The sequence below is a fragment of the Sorex fumeus genome, unplaced genomic scaffold, assembly GCF_029834395.1.
Source record: "Sorex fumeus unplaced genomic scaffold, SorFum_2.1 ptg000093l, whole genome shotgun sequence".
Taxonomy (NCBI): Eukaryota; Metazoa; Chordata; class Mammalia; order Eulipotyphla; family Soricidae; genus Sorex; species Sorex fumeus.
Genome location: NW_026606150.1, coordinates 8921059 through 8946134, shown reverse-complemented (window position 1 = coordinate 8946134; position 25076 = coordinate 8921059). Strand labels below are relative to the sequence as shown.

Below are 25076 nucleotides of genomic sequence, written 5' to 3'. Positions count from 1 at the left end.
ATGGGGCTCCGCAGAGGCAGAGCCAGGAGTGACGGGCGCCCGCGCCTGCGGAATGTTAATGAGGAGGCTTTGTGCGGGGCCCACGGCCCGCCTGCCAGCGCCACGCCCGGCCCAGGCTCTGGGTTCCAGAGAGAGTCCTTGGGCACAGCCTGGCACGTGGGGGGGGGGGCAGCCACTCCCTGTGCTCTGGGTTGGGCGTGAGGGCATCCCCCACACGTGACCCCCACACGTGTCTCCCGCACGCATCACCTACACACGTCTGGTACATAGCTTGGGTACACACATCTCTTGTACGCAGTCTCCTACATGCATGTTTTTCTGCACACATGTGCCTTGTGTGTATATCTGTTTGTCTTCTGCACACAGGGGTCCTGCACACGTGCCTCCTGCACACGTGTGCTCTGCACACACACGTCCTGCACACATGTTCCTGCACACGTGTGCTCTGCACACACGTCCTGTACACATGTCTCCTATACAGGTGTTCCTGCACACACATGTCTGTTTGTGCACTCTCCCATGTACACATGCCAAGACGTAGCCACACGTGTCCCAGACCCCGTGACCACTGTGGCCCAGACTTCTGGGCAGATTTCTCTTTTGTGACCCTCAGCCCTGGCATCCGGGCTGAGCTGTCCCCTCCTGCCAGGTCTCGGGGCCTGGGTTGAGCTATGGTCGGTCCCCAGACAGGGAAGGGGGGGTCAGGGCGGCGCAGAGGGCAGGGCTGGGACAAGCCTGCGCGTGGACGGGCCCGGGGATGGATGGGGTCTGCGCGTGACGGCCCAGGTGTGGACAGGCCGCGTGTGGAGCTGCTTTTGGTCACCTCTTCACAGTGTGGGTGCTGGAGAGGCGCCTGGTCCCCCCTCCCAGGCTGCACGTGCCAGCCAGAACCCTCTCCCCGGCAAGGTCCCAGCCCCCGCTGTGTCCACCCTGGGCTGTGCCGTGGCAAATGGCTTCACAGCGGCTGTTGTGAGTTGCCCCCGGACCACTGTGATCTGCGCCGGTTGGTCTGTGTGTGTGGGGTCACTGCAAGGACCCTCGGAGACTCCCTGTCTCTGCTGGCTCTGAGAACAGTGCTCTCTGCAGGCCCTCTGGGTGTGCTGCAAGGCTCACGAACCCAGGGCACCTTGTTCCTGCCAGCCCTCGGGACGGCTGTCGTGGGGTTTCTGGGTCGCGTCTGTCACAGTGGGGCCTGGGGGGCGCCCTAGTTGCTGACCCTCCGACTTGCTCCTCTGCCAGTTCAGGCCTTGCCCTCCCCACCTCCTGCTTTCCGGTCATGGCAGGGTGGGGTGGGGCTCTGGCCTGCAGAGAACCCCCGATCTGAGTGTGGGCTCAGCCCTGCCGTCTCACCTGCATGCTCTGGGCCAAGACACAGACAGAGAGACAGACTGATGGATGGACACCCCTCTCAGCCCAGCCTGGCCCCGTCAGCTGCCCTCGGGCTGCTTGCGCTGTGGACCCGCGCCCCATCTCCCCGGACCCTCCTGGCCCCAGACAGTGGTGCCCTTGGTCGGGGAGAGGCTGGCCCAGAGCATTTTGGGTGAAGACAAGGCCACCTTGTGGCCTGGGGGTGCGTGTGGAGGGTGCGGGTCTGTGCCGCTGGCTGAGTGTGTTCTCACTCTCTTTGGCTGCCCCTTCTCCTCCTGCCTGGCCTTCCTGGGTCTGGGGCACCCCAGGAACCCATGTGTTATGGTGGAGGGTCCAACCCTTCGGGCCCTGGGGACAGAGCTGACCCCACTCCAGGAGGCGTTTGCCGAGAACCTGACCCCTTCCAGGTTCCGGACAGGGGGTGTGACGCAGGTCTGGAGGGTGCCCTGAGTGTTGGTGGGCTGGGTACAGGTGCTGGACTGCCAGGGTGGGGCCCAACCAGCCCTGGGAGTCTTAGGGCGCCCTGACACCGGCCCCGCACCCACTGTGCTATTGGGTGTCGAGACAGGTGCAGGCCCCAGGCCACTCACACTAGCCCTTGGAGAGCCTCTGGGGACTGTCCACTGGGTGGGGGGTTCCGGGGAAGGAGCCCCCAAGTCTGGTCCAGCCCCTCGCCTGAGGGGTCACCTGGAGCGCGTGCCCAGAGGAACAGTTCTTAGCCTTTCCAGGTCACCCCCTCTCAGTTCCCATCCGCTGTGTTCGGCTGGCCCTGTTCTGGGTCTTGCTCTCAGCCCTGCACCCCTGTGTGTGTCGCAGGGGGCGGGGGAGGAGAACGGGCAGATGCCGCGGGTCCCGGGAAGGGCTGGGGGACTCACGGGGGACTGTTTACCCAGCCCGGCATTCCACACTTTGGGTGACGTCTTCTGAGCTCTGAAGTCCCCAGCTGGAAATCATGTGAGAATTCGGGGCGTCCTTCTCGGACCTGGCCCGAAGCTCACCCTGGTTTGTTCCACCCACTTGTGTTTCTGGGGTCGAGCCGAATGGGAAAGTGTGTGGGCTCGACCCCACCCCAAACCCCAGCAAGCAGAGGGACCCGGGCTGGCGAGTGCCCCCGACCTCGTGGGACCAGGACTAGCAGTCAGGAAAGGCTGGGGGGTGCTGGGGGCCCTGCACATGGCGCCGGACCCAAGACGACACGAAGGCAAAGGCCTTGAACACATCCCAGAACCGCAGCCATGGGGAGCACAGCCGGCCGAGCAGGAATGAACACCCAAGGCGCCCCAGAGAAGACGGGGTAGGCAGGGGAGACAGCAAGGTCCTGAGGCCCGTGGGAAGCTCCTCAGCGCCAGCGCGGGCTTTTCCCAAAAGGGCAGAAAACGGGGCAGCATCTGCTTGCTTCTACCGAGGCTGGATGGCGCCGTGACTGGGGGATCGGGGAGGAGCGGGATCCAGGCAGTGGGAGAAGGAGTCCAGGACGGAGCCGCGCGATCCCCCCCCCCGCCCCCGCCCATGGAGACGGAGCGGGAACATTTTGGGACAGCGGTGAGGTATGCAAGAACTAGATAACACACAACGCTGAGTTCTGTGTCCATGAAGGAAATCAAAGCCGTCAACAACATTTCCCCAAAGAATGCTCCGGGGCCATATGGCTGCACTGGCCGGCCCTGCCAAATACTTCAGGAAAAAGAAAATCGATTTCAGACAACATTTCCTAGAAAATTGGAAAGGAGGGAGTGGGTCCAAGCTCATCATGCAGGGAACATTAGCTCTGATCTGAAAACCGGCCAAAGACAAGATGGGAAAACGGGGCCGAGTATTCCTCGCGGACACAGAAGTGAAGTCTAAGCAAAAATCTTCGCCCTCGGAGCCAGCCCTGCTCTTGGTTGGGTTTTTGGGGTGGGGGACACTTCTGGCAGGGCTCAGGCCATTCTTGAACCATGAAGTAGTGCTGAGAGGCCCCCCAGGCCCACACCCAGCTGTGCTGGGCCACCAGGCCGTGCTCGCTCAGGGGGCCGTGAGGGGCCTGGGTCAGAACCCGGAGCCTCACGCGGGCGGGGCGAGCGTCCCCCTATGCCCACCCTGCCCGCAGAGTCCGAGGCTGGCAACAGCCCGACCAGCCTGGACTTCAGAGGTGACACAGGTCGACATTTTGAAAGTCCATTAACTCTTTGAACCGTGGGAAACAGGCGCCCGGCACAGCTGCAGAAAGTGAGGCAGGATCCCGGGGCAGCTGAACAGGAAGGAGCGAGTCCCAGCAGAAGCCAGGCCCGCCCGCAGCACCACGCGGTCTGAGTCCTTACAGGAGGAGCTGCCGGGACCCCGGGGCCTGAGCAGGACAGTCCACGGGCCAGGGCGGACTCGGGCATGTCTGACCCACGTGGCTTTCCCGTCCGGGTGCAAGGCACGCTGCGTGGGAAAAGTGTCTTTAGGCAGAGAAGTGTTCCAGCAGCTGCCTTCCATTATCCATAGGAACTCACTCAGGATGTCGGTGAGACCTAAATTTATTTTTATTATTATTATTTTTAAAAAATTTTATTAGTGAAACACCATGAAGAAACCCGAGTGCCCAAGAACAGATGACTGGTTAAAGAAACTTTGGTACATCTACACAATGGAGTACTATGTAGCTGTTAGAAAACGAAGTCATGAAATTTACATGCAAGTGGTACTACGTGGAAAGTATCATGTTAAGCGAAATGAGTCAGAAAGAGAGGGACAGAGATAGGAAGATGGCATTCATCTGGGGGACATAAAGTAACAAAATAGGAGACTAACACCCAAGAGTGGCCGAGATTAGTACCAGGAGACCTAAATTTAAAGCCAGAAGCTTCTAGAAGAAAACCCCGGAGGACATTTTTCTGATGTCGAGTCTTGAGACTGTGTTCTGTGGGACCCAGATGTGATCGCACAGCACAAGTCCCAAGGAGGGTGACTGTGGGAATGGGCCCAAACAGAACCCTGAGCTCTGGACGGGCCCAAACGGAACCCTGAGCCCTGGGCGGGGCCCGAGAGGCCTGTGGAGACCTTTCCTGGGTGAGGGGAACTGCACCACAACCTGCTTCTGCGGCCAAGTGCCACTGTTTCTAGAGGATTCTAGACTCTTGGAGAGTGGCTGAGCTGTGGCGGGCGGGGTGGGACACTCTCTCGTGGGCTACTGCAGTGTTCGCTGTCTCGAGGCTGGTTTGTTCATGAGCCCAGTTACCAAACTGGGCAGCTAGCGGGCGCAGCTCACAGAACATGCGGGACTCTCTGGAGGGGACCTGGAGGAGGGGCTGGGGTGGGGTACTGCTCCCCGCTGTGATGAAGGACACCCCATCTCTCAGCCAAGAAACAGCAGTGCTGCAGCTCCGGGGTGTAGGGGGTGTGCGGGCCAGGGCTTGGGGGTGCTGTGTGGAGCTTCCGCCTCTGCCGTGTCCTGGGAGAGGAACGGGCGTCTCGGACCCGGGGCCCGTGAGAATCGTGCAGGGACGCCGTCCGCCCGTCTGCATTCCCCACCGCATGGTCGTTTCTTCAGGATAGACAGACTTCAGCTTTTGTGTGTGTGTCCGAAGAACATTCTCCTTCGGTGAATGAAGGTTCTGCGTTTATTATCTCTCTGGTTAAACCGTTAGCTTATTGTGTGTGTGTGTGTGTGTGTGTGTGTGTGTGTGTGTGTGTGTGTGTGTGTTTGGGGCCACACCCAGCAATGCTCCAGGCTTATTCCTGGCTCTGTGCTCAGGGGTCATTCCTTGTGGTGCTCAGGGCACCAGAGGGGACACCGGGAATCGAACCTGGGTCAGCTGTGTGCAAGGCAGTCGCCCTCCCCGCCCTCCCCGCCCTGCTTCCTCTGCAGCCGTACGACCTTTGCCCTCTTGCTGCTTTTTCTTAACATCATGAGAGACTCATCTATTTTGGCACAGTTATTTTTAGAAAACCATCCCTGTGCCACCCCGCCGTGCCAGAGGCTGCGGGCGGGCTCCGGCATCCGGTGGTGGTGACGGAGGCGGCTGCGGCCGTGAGGTCTCGGGCATCTCCTGCGGTTTGCGGGTGACGCGGGTTGCACGGGGTTTTCATTCCCGAGACCCCGGCACGGTTTCTCTCGATGCTTCCGGATCCTTCTCTCCAGCTCCTTGTCCATCCAGACTGTCAGTCTCCCGCCGGAGTCCCGGACACACGGGGCGTGGCCGCTTCTGAGTTGCAGGTCTCCTGCCTGTGGGCGTCTGTGCGTCCGCTGAGGTGTGCGGCCTCAGTCTCCCCACTTCTTGACGCCTGCTGTGTTGTGTGGGTTCTTCCTGGATCTCTGCTATGGACCCCTGGTCCGGGACATCAGCCCCCAACTGTGAGGGTCCTTGGGGCGCAAATGCATTCTGTTTCCTTTGCTGCTGGCGTTGAATCCCTGAAGACACAGTTGCAATGCCCAGGGCGGGCGGGGCCCCGAGATTTCTGCTCTGTGCTTGATAGTTTTAGGTTCTATACCTTCGATCCAGTTAGAGTTCATTCTTGTATCAGACCTTAAAATAAACCCCCTCGAGTCTTCTTATTCCCCTGCAGTGTCTTCCGCTCTTGCTACAGAACATGGATACATTTTATTTTGTGTTTCCTTTGTCTCCTTAATCTGGAGTTCTTTTAAGAAACTTGAAAACCATTTTGTAACTGTGTTTTTTTTTCTGCTCGGCAGTATGCCGGCTCACAGTAAGAGGATGTGGCCTGTGAAATTCTTAACTATTTTGGAAGATTTTCCTTGTATGCATGGACAGAAATGAAATCATTGCTTTTGTAAATGTTCCATGGCCTTAAGTTGAGAAATAGTATGTGTTGTTTGTAGAGCAAAGATTGGCTCTTGCATGCGGGCCTGGATCTGCACACAGATATGTAAAGTTCCATGTGGGCATAGTTTATGTGTACCTATATGCACTTACAAGTGGACATGAACTGGGCACACACAGCCGACTGCATATGTATTTTTATGTCGACATGGACTGTGTGTTCATGGAGAAGTAGGTACTTGCATGTAGACAGGATTGTGAATCATGTAGATATACAGATGTATTTGTTGTTTTTGGGGGGCGCAGGGGTTGGGGCCATGCTGTGAGTGTTCAGAGAGCACTCCTGGTTCTGTGCTCAGGGCTGACTCCTCACTCTGCTCAGGGCTGACTCCTTGCTCTGCTCAGGGCTGACTCCCAGCTGTGTGCTCAGGATCACTTCTGGCTCTGTGCTCAGGAATCACTCCGGGCAAGTTCAGACTGGGATTGGCTGCCTTCAAGGGAAGCCTTTAACCCTGGTACTGTCTCTCCAGACCTGTGAACATGTATCTGTAGATATGAATCGTGCATGACTGACTGTATGCATTTGCACGGAGACAGAGGGTTGTATATGGCCACACAGGATTTGTAGATAACAGTTGTACACACACTCACACACACACTGTACAGCGTATACACAGACACAGCGCCATCTGTATACAGGCCGCCACACACACACACACACACACACACACACACACTGTACAGCGTCTACAAACAGTGTCTTCTGTATACAGACTGCCTCACACACACACACTGTACAGAGTCTATACAGACACAGTGCCATCTGTATACAGGCCGCCTCACATACACACACTACAGCGTCTACACGGACATAGCGCCATCTGTATACAGGCCACCACACATACACACACACACTGGACAGTTCTATACACAGTGTCTTCTGTATACAGGCTGCCTCACACACACATACACACACACAGTAGAGAGTCTATACAGACACAGTGCCGTCTACATACAGGCCGCCTCACATACACACACTACAGCGTCTACACAGACACAGTGCCGTCTGTATACAGGCCACCTCACACACACACTATATGGCGTCTACACAGACACAGTGGCGGCTGTATACAGGCCACCCCACACCACATGCATAGATTTTCTCCTTGGTTGCGCCATGCAGATCTGCCCCACCTTCTTTATTATTTTGTAATCTAACACATCTGCCAGATTCCTTTTTTCTCATGTAAGAGAAATGACTTTATTTGGTTGAAAAGTCAGTGTGTCTTTTCTGAAATGGGGGAGTCCAATCCTGTCTTGCCTTTTTTCAAAGTCCAGAAGAAGGCGGGTGAGAGTCCGAGGCCCTCGGCACAGTCCCCTGTGCTCTGCCGAGTGACCCCGAGCACAGTCACTTCTGACCACTGGGACCTGTGTCCCCGAAGCCCCAGGCCTGTGGGGTGACCGAACACAGCCCTGGACCCATGTGACCCTGCGCCAGGCCTTCTCTGCTTCTTGGCCTCGTGTGGGGAGCCTGGAAAATGGCCCCTTCCAGACAAGTGGTCACTCCAGCGAGTTAGAAGCTCCGTCCTCTCCGGAGCCAAGGCCCCTGGACTCCCAGGCCCGTGCTCCCACGGCTGGCCTCAGCTCTGCCCGCCCGTGCTGCATGTCTGCCACGGCCCCGTCGCACTCCCCCGGCTCCTCCAGGTCACTCCTGAAGTCTGGGCATCAGGGCAAGGAGGTGTGTGGTGGCCTCCACCTGCTCCGTGCTCTGGAGGACGCTGCTCCCTTCGCGGGGCGGGCGCCCCTGTGTGTCCTGTCCAGTCGAGCCCCCTGGAATCGGTGCATGTCCAGAGAAGCCCTGGGGCTGCTCGGGGACAGGGGTTCCTTGGCGCCCCTTCGTCCAGGCCCTGGCTCGGGTACAGGGCTGTGGGGACCACCATATCTCCCCACACGCGCCTGCACACCCACCTGCACACGCTCACAAATGCGCTCACGGTCACAGGGATGCGCACACACAGAAGCTCTCACGGAGACGCACAGACCCGCTCATGGGGACGTACAGACGCGCCCACGGGGACGCACACAGACGTGCTCACAGGGATGCGCACGGACGCACCCACAGGGACACGTGCAGATACGCTCACACTCACGGGGACGCGCACACAGAGGTGCTCACTGGACCTACACAGACGCGCTCACGGGGAGGCGCATGCACAGAAGCTCTCACGGAGACGCACAGACCCGCTCATGGGGACGTACAGACGCACCCATGGGGACGCACACAGATGTGCTCACAGGGACGCACACAGATGTGCTTATGGGGACAAGCACAGACACACCCGTAGGGACGCATGCGGATACGCTCACAGTTATGCACACAGACTCGCTCACACTCATGGGGACACGCACACAGAGGTGCTCATTGGACTTACACAGACGCGCTCACGGGGACGCGCACACAGAGACGTGCTCACGGGACACGCACACACAGCCGCGCCCGCAGGGACATGCGCAGATGTGCTCGTTGGCCCTGCACAGCTGCTCACCAGGGCGGACACACGTGCTTATGGGATGCACACGGCCGTGCTTTTTGGGGACGTGGCTCACGTGCTCCTGGGGACCGCACCGTGAGGACAACTTGGGGCTGCTCCCTCCACCCTGAGTCTGTCCCCAGCGAGGACCCCTCCCCGTCCCCATCCCCTGCCTCGTGCTTTCTCCTCCTTCCTCCCCAGCCTGGGGGGCGTCTTCCTGAGCCGTGTCTCTGTGGGCTGCTGGTTGGGGTCCCTTCTCCCCTCCCCTCCCCTCCCCTGGCTGGGCCCCAGCATCACGCGGAGGCTCGCTGACCACGTTCCGTTCCTCACGGGGGGTTCTGGAACACTCTGCTTCGTGGTGCGTGTCACCCCGAGACGCCCCGTGCCTGTGCGCGACCCTGGACATCACGCGTGCCCACTGCTGAGGCCCCGCGGGCTGCCCCGTCCTCAGCGCGCCCCAGGCCTGCAGCCCCGCGCCCTGCCCCCACGGAGGAGCCGCTCTGGACACTTCCCACAGAGAATCTTTTCTCTCTGGCGTCTCTAAGCATATTTTTGAGGTTCATCCAAATTGTAGCACATAAAGTATTTCATTACTTTTTTATTGCTACAAAGGATTGCACCATATGGTCCCGCGCTGCGGCTGCTGGGCGCTGGGGCTAGTGGAACCCACCTTGGACGGTCGTAAATCACGCAGCTGCGGACACGCGGGGCGAGATGCCCGGAACTGCTCTCCCGTCCCCGGCCAGATACCTCGGCTAGAACTGCTGAGACCGTTTTCAGCTTTTTTGAGGCATTGCCAAACTATTTTCCAAAGTGAACACTCCACTTTCCATCCCCACCGGCGATGGGGTGGGTGTGGGGTGTGGGGTGTGGGGAGCCCCGTTTTTTTCCACAGCTTTACCAATATTTATTTTCTCTCTTTATTAGAGCGTTCCTAATGGGGTAAGTGTTAATCTCATTGTGGTTTTGATTTGCATTTCCCTAGTGACTAGGGATGCTGAGAATTTCCCCCTGTGACTATTGCCAATTATATATCTTTTTTTTTTGATGAAATGTCTATTCAGATCTTTGACCCATTTTTTCAAAAATGAAGCTTTGCCATTTTAGATGCTCCCATACAGTCTTAAGAAATCAGAGCAATCTTATGCACCCTTTACACAGTTACCTCAATGGAAAGATCTAGAGCTGTGGTCCAATATCCCACCCAGGGCGTCTTGCTGAGCAGAGCACATTCTCGGGACCAGGACCCCATGGGAGCCTCCCTCCAGCCCTGCCACGTCCCCGCCACGTCCCCTCCACCCCCTCCAGCCTCAACACTGCTGCTCTGTTTTCTGATTCTATCTTTTCTGAGAGTGTCAGATAAATGGAACTCGGGGTGCTGACCTGGTGGTGGGGGTTTCTCCGGCCTTAGCCGAACCCTCCAAAGAGCCGTTCTGGTTGTTTTATCGCTGCCTAGTTTGGGTGGCTGAGCAGGAGTGACCTGGTCGGACCGAGCTTCACCCTGTAGTGGCCATGGATGCTTCACTCGTTGAGCCGCCTCAGATCACAGGGGCTGAGCCGGGCCCTGTGGCTGGGGAATGGAGGGTGGGTGTGTTTTCATCAGGACCCCGGGATCCTCTGGTGGGTCAACCACAGGAAGGCTGAGGACAGCAGACTGAGGCAGGGGTGGTGGGCACAGCTAAGGAGGGCACCCAGGGAAACTTCCAGAAGGAAGACAAGGCCAGGGTGCAGTGTTCCTCCCAGGCACTCAGCGAGCAGCCTTGCCACTGCAAGGCCTTCCAGTCTTAACCCTGGGGTGACCACGACTGTCCAAGAATGTGTCACGCCGTGAGTCCCACATGCTGCACCACTGGTCTTGGCAGCGTGGGAAAGTGGCTGGTGGTGTGCAGACCCGCGTGTGGGCGTTGCTGTGGAACCCAGTGTCGGCGTCTGGCATGGGACTCCTGAGTGGCAGCTGGGTACAGCAGGATGGGTTCAGCCTCATAGGAGACACAGTGAATTTCTGCGGGGCTGGAGCTTTCTTTGCTCCCTCCCACACACGGCAGCAGCCAGACTCCATGGCCCCGTGGCGCGTGGCCTCACCGCTGCCCAGCGCTTTACCTGTTCCCGCTGGGCCTCCGGACCTGCCTTCCCCTGCCCTGCGCGCCGGCGCCTTGGCACGGGCCCTTTGTGTCTGGGCCAGCGAACGGCTTGTTCACATCTTGCGCCCATTTTCCAGTTGGATTGTTTTTAAACAGAGTTTTAAGAAGTCTGGATAATTCTGGGTGCTTGTTCCGAGTCAGTCATGAGCTTTGCAAATATTTTCGTCCACTCTGCAGCTCGCCTTTTCATCGGCCTTACAAGAGCCTTCTCAGCAAGCACTCTGAATATCAATGAAGCCCAATCCACCCAGTCCACACACTGGCTTCCCGTGTCAGCTCAAGAACTCTTTGTCTAGCCCTGGCCTTTAATTTTTTTTTTTTTGGCCTAAGGTTTTTGTTTGTTTGTTTTTGTTTTTCAGTAATGTTAGGCAGGAAGGAGGGGGGGTGGTGGCAGATAATTTAGACCTCTGATTGGTCAGCACCACACACCCTCATTTACATAGGGTACCTGAATCTGATTGGTTGGCACCAGACACCCTCATTTACATTGGGTACCTGGATCTGATTGGTCAGGCACCACGCATCCTTATTTACACAGGGCAGCCCCAGCAGGTAAGGGGGGGGGGGGGGCTGCCGGAAGCCCCTGTCATTGTTTTGGTTTTTTTCTGCATCTCTTACTCGTGGTGCTGGTTCCATGAAAGAACCAGTGGAGATTGGTGCAGCCCAAGCAGCCAGGAGCCCATCGGCCTCTGTGCTGGCTGCCCTGTTCTCCCTATGGCCTTGATCTTCCAGGTCTGGGTGTCCAATCCTGGTCCCACCTGGGAGGTCACCTCTCTGCCTCCAGGCTCCCCACTCCCTTCTCTTGGTGCCCAGGATCAGCCTGGAGAAGGGAACTGGCTCCTCTGGTGGTGACTGGTCCTGCCCACGTGTGGCATGTCCACCCCATGTATATCTGGATTGCGTGTATCTGGATTGTGTCTGGCCAGGCGCTGAGCACGGTTCTCCCCCCGCCGCCTCCCTTTGCGTGTTGCCTGAATGAGACTTGGTAGAGTCTGTCCCTCCGTGCCACAGTTGCGGGCTGCTCCCAGTCGTGGTCATGGGGCGGAAGTTCTCATCGCCATGGGGACATTACTGTCCACTTGTTCGAGACCAGGGCCCGTGGCAAGGTCCCTTTCTCCCACATTTGAGGATCCTGGCTTCCACTGTCGCCTAATTGGAAGGATGACTGCCTCTCTGAAAACTTCCCTCGTCACAGCGAAAACCATTCTGGCGCGCCTTTGTGACCCTCGGGAATTCTTTCCCAGGGACACACAGCTCGCAGCCCCCCGTGATCTTTTCCCTCAAAGAGTGTGTTTCATTGCTGGAAGGACGTTGCCCGAATTCTTCCATCGTCGGCACACCCTGTTTTCACACAGCTCCGTCCCCTCCCAGCGAAACCCAGTCCCTTTGGATCCTGCCAAGCCCCCTCCCCTCCAGTCTGCTTTCTTTCTGTCTCTCAGATGGCTCTCAGAAGCGCGAGCCCCGCACGGTCCTGCGCTGCCGGCCCCCTCCTCACACCGAGGGGGTGGGATGTGAACGTGGCACACTTCTTGCCCGGCGCTATCCCACCATGCCTGTCCACGTTTTGTTGACACACGCCTCAGAGAAGAGGCCCCTCTGCCCCTACCCCCTGCCTGGAGGCGTAGCTCCACGCGCTCACGTCCACGCCGTTGCACGGACAGATGTTTTCAATTCTCTCGGGCAGATATGCTGCGGAGGAATGCTGTGTCAAATGGCGCTGGGGTGTCTCGCTTTGGGAGAGCCCAGCCAGCGTTTTTTGCAGAGAATGGATGCGGCAGGATTTCTCCATCTGCCTGTCAGCACTTGCCGTTATCTCCCCGCTGCGAGATGATTTGTTTAGGGGCTGGGGAGATAGCACAGAGGTTGGGACACATGCAAGGCAGCCTGGACCTGGGTTCCATCTCCCACCACATGTGTAGCTGGGCGAGCCCCAAGCCCTGCCCAGAACCCCCCGCGCTGAAGGGCGCAAACAGCCCCTCTCCTGGGGCCCCGAGCATTGCAGGGAATGAGTTCCCGAGACCCCCGGGCCAGCCCCAAGATGGTCTGCATCCAGGTTTGGTGGGGAGTTCCTTAATAACCACATACCGATTGATCATTTGGCCATGAGAAAGAGGAAGGATCGATTCGTGTCCTTTTCCAAGTTTGAATAATGGAAATATTGACTTGCCTTTCTTTCTTTCTTTCTTTCTTTCTTTTTATTAGTGAAACACCATGAGGTACAGTTGTAGATTTACAAATTTTTGTGCTTGGGTTTTGATTGTACAATGATCAAATACCCATCCCTCCACCAGTGCCCATTTCCCACCACCATGGATAATATCCCTCCCACCCCCATCCCCCCATCCCACCCTGCCTCTGTGGCAGGGCATTTCCTTTTGTTCTCTCTCTCCTTTTGGGTGTTGTTTGCCTTTTCTTCTTTTGCTGTTGAATCGCCGAAGTGCTTCATATGTCGTAACCACAAGTCGCTTATCTCATTCCGACTTGCAGATCCTTTCTCCTGTGTGCCAGTTGCTTTTCTCTCTCCACGATGTCCTTCGCAGCAGCAAGGCATTCACCCAGCGAGGGGCCAACTCACCCACCTTCGCTGTGTGTCCAGGCCTGCCAGCCGGAAGGCATCAGGTCACGCGGCTTCCGAGGCTTTCCCCACGGCCTTACCTCTTACACCAAGGAATTTCATCCGTGTGGGGTGCATTTTCCCACATGGTTGAGGGAATGCTCTGACATCTCTCTTTTAAAATGCACTCTTGGGCCATTTGCTCCGATGACTGTCCTTTCCTGCCACATGCTCCTGGGGTCCTTGTCAGAAGCCACTTGGCCCTCGAGTGCCTTCCTCTGGAGATCACTTGCCTGGAGCTGTGTCTTAACCTGGAGCCCTGTGGCCTGGTAGCGTGGCCCAGAACATGGGTTCTTCCAGCTTCATTTTCCTTCAGGATTTGTTGCTGTTGGAGGTCTCGGCCTGCAGTGCTGGGGGTCGCCTGCGGATCCTGTGCCCTGATTCTTAGGGACTTTACCCAGTGCTGCTCAGGGCTGACTCGTGGCTCTGTGCTCAGGGACTACTCTTGGTCGGGTGCCAGGGATCAGACCCATGCCGTCCGTCCTGTCAGGGATTGGGTCTGTCTGTGGGTGGACTTGACAGGGGGGTGAGCCCATCTGTGAGCGCGTGGCAACTGTGGCTTATTTTGGTGTTTTGTTTTGTTTTGCTTTTTGGGTCACACCCGGCGATGCATAGAGATTTCTCCTGGCTTTGGCTTATTTTGATCCTCTTTTCCCCCAGTAACCTTCTGTGCTCTTCAGAGTTTTCTTTGTCTTTCTCCTATTACTTTTCTTCCATGTATTTTTCAGGTTTGGTGCTGGAGTATATACACAAGATAACTTTGAGCTTTCATTGTTTTCCAGCGTCCAGATCAGTGGCTTTAGATGTGTGGAATCTGGCTTTATTTTTTTGTTATGTGCTATAATAAACATAAGTAATTTCCTTTTCTAATTGATTATTGAATGTGCATAGAAATGTAATTTTTTTATTATCTTTTTTTACCTAGTCACCATGGAAATCGAGTTATTGCTGACTGGGTCTCAGGCTCACTGTGTGCCCACCCCACTCGCCCCTCCCACCAGTCTCCTGCTGTGGCTAACAGCATCATATGTGACCCTTTCCCACCTTTTCCACCAGCTCCTCCTCTGTGTCGGACGCTTCCTCTACCTAGATGATGCCCTCCCTGTCCTGTCCCAGCCCCCCAGGGGTATATTTCCTACCGAGTGCCAGTGCCCATGCTTTGTCTCCGCTGTCTAGGCATTCACTGTTCCACCATTATGGTTCCTTCCACACTACATATATATTTTTTTTTCATTTTTGGGTCACACCCGGCAATGCACAGGAGTTACTCCTGGTTCATACACTCAGGAATAACTCCTGGCGGTGCTCGGGGGACCATATGGGATGCTGGGAATCGAACCTGGGTCGGCTGTGTGCAAGGCAAACACCCTACCTGCTATGCTGTTGCTCCAGCCCCCCACCCTACATATGAGAGCTCATCCCGTGTTGGTCCCTCTCCCTCCGACTCACTTCACTCAGCATGATACCCTCCAGGTCCCTTCAAGGAGCAGAAAATTTCATGACTTTATCTTTTCTTATGACTAAGAAATATTCCATGGTGTATCTCACAGTTTCTTTATCCGGTCATCTATGCTTGGACACTTGGGTTGCTTCAGATTTGGGCTATTGTGGATAGCAAATGTCTTTTCTCTGTTTTGTGTTTGGGCCCCTGGGGTGTATTTCAAGAAGTGGAGTTGCTAGGTCAAATGGAAGCTCAATTCCTAGATGTTTTTAGGAATGTCCATATTGTTTTCCAGAAAGGCTGGACCAACTGGCATCCCACCAGCAGTGAGTGACAGTCCCTTTCTTTCCCATCATGCCAGCACCGGTTGTTCTTGTTCTTTATGATGTGCCAGTCTTGGTGGCATATATCTCATTGTTGTTTGAATTTGCGTCTCCCTGATCATCAGTGATATAGAGTGTTGTTTTTCATGTGCCTTTTTGGCCATTTGTATTTTGTATTTGAGGAAGTTTCTGTTCATCTCCTCTCCCCATTTTTTTTTGTAGTTAGATTACTTTCCTTGTAAAGTTCTGCCAGTGCCTTATATTTCTCTGCTATAAAGCTCTTACCATATGAGTGTCGGGTGAAAAATTTCTCCCATTCCATGGTCTGTCTTTGTATCCCGGTCACTGTTTCCTTTGAAGTGCAGAAGCTTCTGAGTTGAATGGGCCCATTTGCTTATCTTTGCTTCCACTTGCTCACTCAGTGGTGTTTCATCCTTGAAACACCTTTAGCTTCAGTGTCATGGGGGGGGGGGGTTCTGCCTCGGTACCTTATGGATTCGAGTCTGATATCAAGGTCCTTAATCTGTTTTGATCTGACTTTTGTGCCTGCATTACAAAGAGGTCTGAGTTCGTTTTTCCCCAGGTAGCTGCCAAGTTGTCCCCAATACCACTCGTTGAGAAGACTTTTCTTGCTCCACTTCATAATTTATGCTTAATTTTCAAAGAGTAATTGGCCACATGGCGGAGGGTCTGTCTCAGGATATTCAATTCTAGTCCAGTGCTCTGAGGGCCCATCTTTAGCCCAGAACCATGCTGTTTTAATTACTACTGCTTTGTCGTACAGTTTGAAGTTGGGGAAGGGGATGGCTCCCCTCTTCTTTTACACAAGGGTTTCTTCAGCTATTTGAGGGGCAGTGGTTATTATTCATATGAATTTCAGGAGTTTTTGCTCTGTTTATTTGAAAAATATCATGAGTATTCCTATAGGTATTGAAATTGTACAGAGCTTTGGGCAGCATTACCATTTTGATGATCTCAATCCCCAAGTCAGAAATATAATTTTTGTTTACTGATCTTATATCCTACAACTGGCTCGACTGATTCATTTGTTCTCTCAGCTGCAAGTGAGATCATTTTGTTTCTTTCCCGTGGGGTGCCGTTGGTTTGGCTTCTCACTTTCTCACCCTGGATAGACTCTCGAACACGTCAGCTGGAGGGGATGTGAGCAGATGCCTTTGTCTTGCTCCTGGTTTTAAGAAGAAATCACTATTATATGTTTTTAGTTTTTATTTTTGCCTTTTTGGGTCACACTCGGTGATGCTCAGGATTTACTCCTGTCTCTGCACTTAGAAATTACTCCTGGTGATGCTCGGGGGACCATATGGGATGCTGGGGGTCGAACCCTGATCAGTCATGTGCAGGGCAAACCCCCATCCATCTGGGCCCAGTGGTCTGTGTTTTTAAAGGATGTCTTCTTTCAGCATTGTGTGCTTAGAATATTGAAGGTTTTTCTTTCCATAATGGAAGGGTGTTGATTGGGGGCTGGGTTCAGGCCCTGCCCAGCACTGCTCAGGACTCACTCTTCGTGGTACTTGAGGGAAGCCTGGGCACTGCATGGGGTTGAACCGGGTTAAACAGCATGCAAGGTGTCTGCCAGTCAGAAGGGTGATGAATTTGATCCAATTCTTTTGTGGCTTTTTCCATGGATAGCCATGTAGTTTTCATCCTTTATTGATATGGCCTGTTAGATTAATCAAAGTTCAGACCCTAACCAACCTTGCATTCTTGGGATGGATCCCTCTCATTCATGTATTCTAATCTTTTGATACATGGTGGGATTGATCTCCTATTGATTGGTTGTTTTTGGGGGGGCACACCTGGCAGCACTCAGGTCTACTCCTGGCTCTGTGCTCAGGGGATTGGAGGGCCTTCTATGATGCCACAGATCAGGCACTGGTCAGCACATGCAAGCCAGCACCCAGCTGCTCTGTCTCCAGCTTCTTTGCTCTTATTTTGGGAGAATTTTGCATCTATTTCCGAAGACCATTGCAGCCCTCTTGATATGCTTTGTTAGAGTTAGATTAACGGGGTAACACTAATCTCAAGGGAAGTGTTTCACTCCCTTCATTTTGGGGAGCTTATCCAAAGACTCAGCACATGTCGCTTATGTTCCTGGCAGAATTTCCCCCCCCACCCCGCTAAGTTCATCTGGGTCCAAGACTTCTCTTTGTGGGAAATGCACTGATTACTAATTCAGTTGACCTGTTGATGGTCTGTTCAGATTTTCTGCTCATTTCTCAATCAGTTTTATTATTTTTTTACTTTCTAGGAACACATCTCTTTTATCTGACAGGCACATGGGTGTATAGCCTTCCTTCAAGTTCTTTTTACTTCTGTGAGGTCACTGACAAGTTCCCTCTTATTTCCAAAGGGGGCAGAGCTGAGCGCGCCCACAATGGGCTCAAGTTTTATCAAATTTCCTGATCTTTGCAGATCACAGACTGTTGGTTTTGTTGACCTTTTCTATGATTTCTTTTATCTTCTTTTTCATAAATGTCCTCTGGTTTCCTTATGTGGGGGGGTTATGTGTTTGATTTGTGACCTTTTCTCTTTTTCAAGACATTGAGTCATAAAATTCTCCTCTTGCACTGCTTTAATTGTGTCCAATAAGTACACACTGTCTTTGTTTTAATTCACTCATTCTCTAAACATTTTCTTTCCCTGGTTTATTTTTGTTTTTGGTTTTGTTTTCAGGCCATGACTGGCAGGGATCAGGGGTCACTCCTGATGGTGCTTGGGGATGCCGGGGATCGAACCTGGGTCAGCACGTGTGAGACAAGGGCCATCCCTGCTGTGCTGTGGCTCCGAATCTCAAAGCAATTTATCCTTTGCATTGACCTTTGATGCCTCCATCACTGTTCTTTTTTTCATGAAGTTGTTCACAGTATTTGATTACATTTAATATTAGAATACCGATCTCACCACCATTACACCTTTCCACCACCATATTTTGAATGTTTCCATCCTGAAGCCCAAACCCTGCCCCCAAGGCAGAACAGAGATAGTTTATTTTGTATTGTTTGTTATGAATAACCTGCTAAAAATGATACAGAGAAGTTTTCTTAGAGGAAAGTGTGTGAAGGTTGTTGTATTTTACCCAGGAGCCATTAAGCCTTTCTATAAGAGATTATTAACATGTTAGTTAAAGGGTGAGCCTTGTGTGCTTGTATGTATATCTGTATCTATACTTCCCCTAAGATGGTTGTCTTCTACTTTAAACCTCACCAAATGTGGTGCACTGCTCTTGGTGTATTGGTGGTGTAAAGTACGGTATGTCCAGGAATAGATTTACTCATAGATGAGACTCATCCGAGTGTGTAGAGAGTGGCTGTGTGCATGGCAACAGTTGAGTTCTGGAGGTTTACAGCTGCCGGGGCTGGCTCTGTTGTGGCATGGAGGGGAACTCACTGGTCCCCCTCTGGGTTGCCCCGGATGAGATAGCCTGGTGTGGGGTCCAGAGGCATGGTGATAGCATCTCATTCTGTGCTCTCTCCCAAGAGTCTCTAGATTATGACCATTGATGAGATTATATGGCTCTAGAGGTGGCTTGTGGGGTGCCTGCCAAGCTGCTGGAAATGGGGTGAGATAGGGGGAGGTCACCTGTTCCCAGTTCCGCTGAGCCTGGAGTTTTCAGTCACAAGTCCCGTATACCTGGGTTTCCTGCAGAGTCACTCATGAGTGAGGCTCATTTGAGCATCCATCCCTGTTCTTGAGATTGCATCCCACCTGTCCCTTCTGTGCTCTTGGGGTGGCATTCAGTGACTGCAGTGCATGTTGGGGACTGAAGCTTATTTGATGGTGAAGCTCACATGGTGATGGGCTAAAGGCATGTGGGCCAAGCGCGTGCCCAGTTATTTCTGGGAGTGACTGTCTTCTGCGAAATGCCCCCTTCCTCACCCGAGCTCACCTTTCTCGCCTCCACCTTGGCCATGGCCATGGGTGGTCCCAGCCAGAGTCTCCACCTCCGGAGTGTCCGGCTTCATGTGTTTCACTGTTCCTTGTTATGTTTGTGTTGTGAGATCTTCTGATCAATGAAACAGTTTCCTGTCTTAAGATGTCCACCTCGAATGCTAATGCATTGTATTTACTCGACTTTAAACGTGAAGTCTAATTTGGGTGCAGCGTTCTGGAGTTCTGGTGCCCTCCCCTTTGTGGGTGTTTGGCTTTGCGTTTCCTGGGCCTGTTCCCAAGTTAAGTGTGTGGCTGGGTGTTCTCGGGACCCAGATGCTCAGCTCTGCCTTCCCATTTCTCCCATTCCCGTTTCGTGTCACTAGATTTATGCCTGCAGCTTTGCTTTTTTGTCTGCTGGCTTTTAGACTTTCGTCCCCGTTTCTCGACATTAGTTTCTGACTTTTCTCTGTCGCAGCCCACTTCACATTTACCATCCATTCCTTTGCTTTTAATCATTACGCAATGTCTGTTCTGGATATAGGGACTTACTGAAGTAATATGATGTACAATTTTGAGGCTGAGAGAAAAGAGGGAGCCGGTACCTACTTAGAGTGTCCCTCTGGGGCTTCATATTCCCCTGGTGACTTGCTCTCCACGAGGCAGGCCCCGGCTCTAAGGAAGTGCAGGTTGGTGTTGGGAATTGCGTGGCCACTGGTGAGCCGGGGAGTGAACCGGGCTCGGCTGCATGTCAGGCAAAGCCCTTTGCTCCTGCACCCTCTCTCCGGCCTGGAAATGCGTATATTTTGAAACACTGGCTCTTTATTTCAGGGAGAGAATGTGCAAGGCATTAAGCACTCGCGCCTGTGAGGGACAGCACGTCCCGTCCAACAGCGCAGCTGTCGTCAGATATGCTTCTCTGCTCTATGTGTGAATTGGATTTATGGTCTGGGACCATTTGCTTTCTCTGCTTCCCGTGTCACGGGTGGGCCGGCAGCGCTGAGGTGCTTTGACCTCGCTGGCAACTGTCTTCCCTTCTGAGACTTGCTGGATATGATTTTTAATTAACGTTTTTTCTCTTTGAGTCCTTCAAAGTTTTGTCCTGCTGCTCCCATGGTTCCTGATAGAAAGTCAGAGAGGAATTTTGTGGCAATTCCTCCCCCACCCCACTCACGTCCGTTTCCTCCATGCTTCCGGCTCTCATATACGATGCTCTCAGCACAATGTGATGCTCATATAGGAACTGGGGCGTTTTCCTTTCAGACTAGTCTTTTATTGACTTTTGGGGGTTGTGGCCATAACTTCCGGTGCCATGTTGAAAAAGGAAAAAAGTGAATATCTTTGCCTTTTTAAGAGCCCACCCTTCCATCTTTTACCAGTGTGACGGTCAATGGTTAGGGAGTTTCCTCAGCTGAAAGGTGTTCTCTTTTCCTTCTCACTCTTGACAGTTTCTCTCATGAAGAATAAAGTTTTGACAAATGCATTTTGCATATCAGTTGGTAAGACCATGGGAATTGTATTTCTTAGTTACTGTCACTGTCACTGTCCTCCCGTTGTTCATTGATTTTCTCGAGCGGGCCCAGTAACGTCTCCATTTTGAGACTTTGTTGTCACTGTGTTTGGCATATTGAATACATCACAGGGAGCTTGCCAGGCTTTGCCGTGCGGACGAGATACTCTCAGTAGCTTGCCGGCTCTCCGAGAGGGACAGAGGAATCGAACTTGGGTCGGCCATGTTGGCTGCGTGCAAGGTAAATGCCCTACCCACTGTGCTATCGCTCCAGTCCAGTATTACTTAGTTATGAATATGAAACATTATGCTGAATGAGTTTGATGGTAAAACAAGTTGATGTTCCTAGAATAAGGCCTGCAGGAATGGTGTGAGTGCCTTGTTATGTTGCTGAATACTTGCTGGCCTGTGCTTTTCTGTCTGCGTTGACTGATTTTCTTACTTTCAGGACACCGTCTGGATAGTGAGCCCTTGTCTTCTATAAAACATGGTGTGCATTGGCAGTCACCCTTCTCTTGAATGCTTTAGGGACCTCTCCTTTGAAGCCTTTGGTGCCTGGAGACCCATTCATGGGAATTCTTAGATTAGAGATTTAATCTCCATAAAAAATACTGGGTTCCAAAGTGACCTTTTCATATTGGGTGACTTGTTGTAGGATTCATGTCATGTCACATGCCCAGTCCCCTGATGTGTCCCCACCAACATCCGCTCTGGATCTGAGGAGATGATCTGGCCACTTGGTAATGAGCCCAGGTATCACCAGACCGACATTCTCCTGATAGCCTGATGTCCATGCTTTGCTCATTTGAGCGAAATATTAAAGCTTTTTCTTCCATTTGGTTCCTATTATCATCACTTAAAAAATACAATTGTCTTCAATTACTTCTTCATCCCTTGAGAAGCACATTAAGTGGGGCTTGTTGCTCTCCTTAAAGGGTGTTGGTCGTTTCCCTGCCTCTGGATGCCTGTTTTCCTCCCACCTGATCAGCCGTGTGCCTTATAGAGCTCTCAGGTGACAGTCCTGATCGCAGGACAGCATGCCACTCGCCCCCCCCCCCCCCCCCCCCCGTTCCTGAGGCGGGACGGGCTGAGGTCTGGGCCGGCAGATCCCCAGCCTGTCTCGGTTTCTCACTGGTTCTTGTCGTCTCCTTGTCCGTATCTGGGGTTCAGGTTTACAATCTCTTCATTTCATAAATCGCAAAGCTTGTGTGTTGCTCCAAATCCAGGGGATTCCCATCATTATTTGAATACAGTTTTGTTCTTCTTTGGAGCTCCCTGTGGTACACACGTGTGTGTTTCACTGTCGCCAGAGAAGCCTGAGTTGTTGAAGGTCCTTGAAGTTCCCGCTGCTCGGAGTTGGCTCCTGAGTCTGCCCACCCTTGGCTGCCAAACCGAGTCTGAGCAAGTGGGAGTCTTTCAGTCACTGTATTTTATTATTGTGTTTCAGTTATTTTGTGTTTGGTTTCGGGGGCCACACCCTGTGTGCTCAGGCTCACTCCTGGCTCAGGGACCCATGTGCGGTGCTGGGGAACAAACCCAGGACAGCCATGTGCAAGGCGAGCGCCCTTCCCTATCTCTCTGGCCCTGGTTATATGATTTTTAATAGCTTATACTTTTTCATTCACATCAAGAATATTCATAATACCTTATTAAAGCATTCCATGACTCACTGGCAATCTTTGGAAAAACTGAAATATCATTTACTTCATTTTTGTATCTCTGGATAGTATCTCCTTATTGGTGTGGTTACTCTCCTGATTCTCAGTATGAAAAATGATTCTGGGTTGTACCCTAGATGAAGATTCTGTTATAATGCTCTGGCCCCCGTGTAATATTTGGTGCTTTTTAATTTTATTATTATTGGTTTTGGGGCCACACCGGGCAGTGTGCTCAGGAGTGACTCCTGGCAGGAGTCTGGAGACCATGTGGGATGCCGGGGATCGAACCTGGGTCAGCTGTGTGCAAGGCAAGGGTGATTTCTGTACGATTTCTCCAGACCCATTCTTTGATGTCTTCAAAAATATCCAACAGCCCCCCACCTGATACCATGAGGTGGAGGGAGTGGGGTGTCCAGCCTTCCCCAGACCCCACACTCCAGCTTCACATGGAGCTGACACCCTGAGCCCCGTTGCCATCCCCAATGCTGGGCCATCCCCTGGGCATGGCTGGGAGTTGTCTCCCCAGCACCCCAGAGAAGAAATCAGACACTGCGGCAGACGCCTACGGGGTCGAAGCCTGAATAGGACTCGCTTTGTCGACGAGCTGTCTCCCTCTCCCTTTCCCTTCCCTTTTCCGTGCCATCTGTGCGGGATGCGGACACACGCTTGGTTTTGCTTCCTCCTCCCTCTCCTCCTTCCTAATTCTCAGGCTCAGCTGGTCCTTCTGGCCTCCGCTGAGATGGTGCTTTGCTTCCGGCGCGGCTGCTCCGTTTAGGCATCTCCCACCCATCTGCTTCGCGTGCTCCGTGGCGTGGACGGGGGGCCACCAGTGTCCACTCACGCTGGCCATCTGTGCTGCGCTGCTGCATGTGTACTTCGCTCACCGGTGGTCCAGTTGTGGGGACTATAGGAATTAGAGCTGCCGTTTGTGCTTGGTTTCTTGGGGCTCCATGTGCTGGGGTGTTGGATGGATGCGCCCCAGGGCCCCTTCCCATGCCCTGGTTCTCCCCATCGAGGGTGAGCTGGGCTTTACAGTGAGCATCTCAGTGAGAGCAGTCTGAGGGAACAGTCCTAGTTAAACTGTCAGTCTCTCTCTTTCTTTTTCTCTCTCTCTTTCTGGATGTCCCAGTGTCCCCCTGGCCTTCACCACCGTGTCCTCTGCCTTTCCCGAGGGCAGCACTTTCCTTCTCTGGCCGCGTCTCCACTGGTGACATTGTGCTTCCCAAACTCAGTCTCTCCTCGTCCCTTCTGAATGCATTTAATTTCTGTCCATGTCACAGGCAGCTCCCCTTGGGAATGATGGTCCCCTCAGGGCCCTGCGGGCTCTCCAGCCTCCATGGCTGTCACACACACCGGCCGTGTGGCTGCTCACGGGGCTCCAGGCTCACAGAACCATGCTCCTGTCACAGCCTCAGATCTTGCCCAGGTCAGGGGTCTGCCCTTGGCAGTGCTCACACACTAAAGTCGCTGTGATGGCTCCCCCTTCCTGGGGCTGGGCTCCCACAGAGCGGAGCTTCTGTGAGCTGTCCCCCACCTGGCCTGGTTGTCTGAGTTCTTTATTAGTGGATGTTCTTTCCTTTTGGGCTTGATTTTGGGTCAGACCCGGCAGTGCATAATGTTACTCCTGGCTCTGTGCTCATGGAGCACTGCTGAAGGTGCACCCCCATTGCGAGGCTGGGGGTCCAACCTGGGTGAGCTGTATGCACGGCGGGCGCCTTGGGGGTGGAGCATGTCTTGGCCTCTTTGTGCAGTGGAGATAGAAATACCATCTAGTTTGCTCCCGTGGTGCTGGGGCTGGAACCAGAGCCCTCCCATGTGTCCTTGTTTGTTCGAAGGGGCACAGCCAGCTGTGTTCAGGGTTTGGCCCTGGCTCTGTGCTCAGGGGTGACACTGGGTGGCCGCCCACAAGGCAAGTGCCTCCACCCACGACTTCTCCAGACGGGCATAGATGGATTTCTAGCGCATCTCCTTTGGACTTCATGGGGTCTTTTGGCACTTACCTCAGTCCGGTCCCATCACGTCGCTTCCTCGTTTCTGATCTCGATCCCTTTTATTTCTTTGGCAGGGGGCACACGTGGCCATGCTCAGGGGTTACTCCTGGCTCTACACTCGGCTCAGGGATCTCTCCTGGCAGTGCTCAGGGGACCTTCTGGGATGCTGGGGATAGAACCCAGGCTGGTGCATGTTGGCACTGTCTGCTGATTACTCCAGCCTGATTTCTTTCTATTGTGTATTTGTTCAGCCTTCTTATACCGAAAGAAAAATGGGTAAGAGTGAGCAGCCCTGCGTTTTTTCCTGACACCGGGAGAAAGCCGTGATCCTGGCTAGTGGGCAAAGCAACCATGGCTTCCTGTGGCCACCGGCACTGTGCTATGTCCTATGGAGTGTTTCTAGTGGGCACTGAACCTCGTTGGGCGTTTGTCTTTGCTCTCGGCGGGACAGAGCATGGCCTGGGTCAGGTGCTGGCGTGCTCCGTCCCCGTGCAGACCCTGCGTGGCCGTGGCGTTTGATAATGGTGCTGCATGTTGCGTTTGACTTGCCTGCGTGGGCTTGCAGCCTTTGCGTCTGAGAGCCAGGGAGCCTTCAGCCTGTTGTTTTCTTTGCTGTGATCTCCTTGTGGCTGGCCTCAGGGACTGCTTGTGTGAAGCCTTCCTTCAGAAAGTGTCGCGAGAGGTGTGTTAGGCTAATGCCATCAGGGGGTTGGTCTTTGCTCTCTGCCACTGTTTCCCTGTCCTTCTGTCGGCTCATCATCCACCCTAGCTGCTGCTGCTTCTGTCTCTGTAGCTTCCGCTTATCTACAAACTGATCCATTTCTTCAAGGTCACTGCCTTGGTTGCTGCCTTGACCTCTTACAGGC

General features: G+C 53.6%; 1 protein-coding gene across 1 annotated transcript in view; it reads left to right on the top strand.

Annotated features, from left to right (window-relative positions):
- KCNQ1 (potassium voltage-gated channel subfamily Q member 1) overlaps window positions 1–25076 on the top strand; it is a 177562-nt gene that overhangs the window by 43583 nt on the left and 108903 nt on the right. The gene's annotated exons all lie outside the window — the stretch shown is intronic.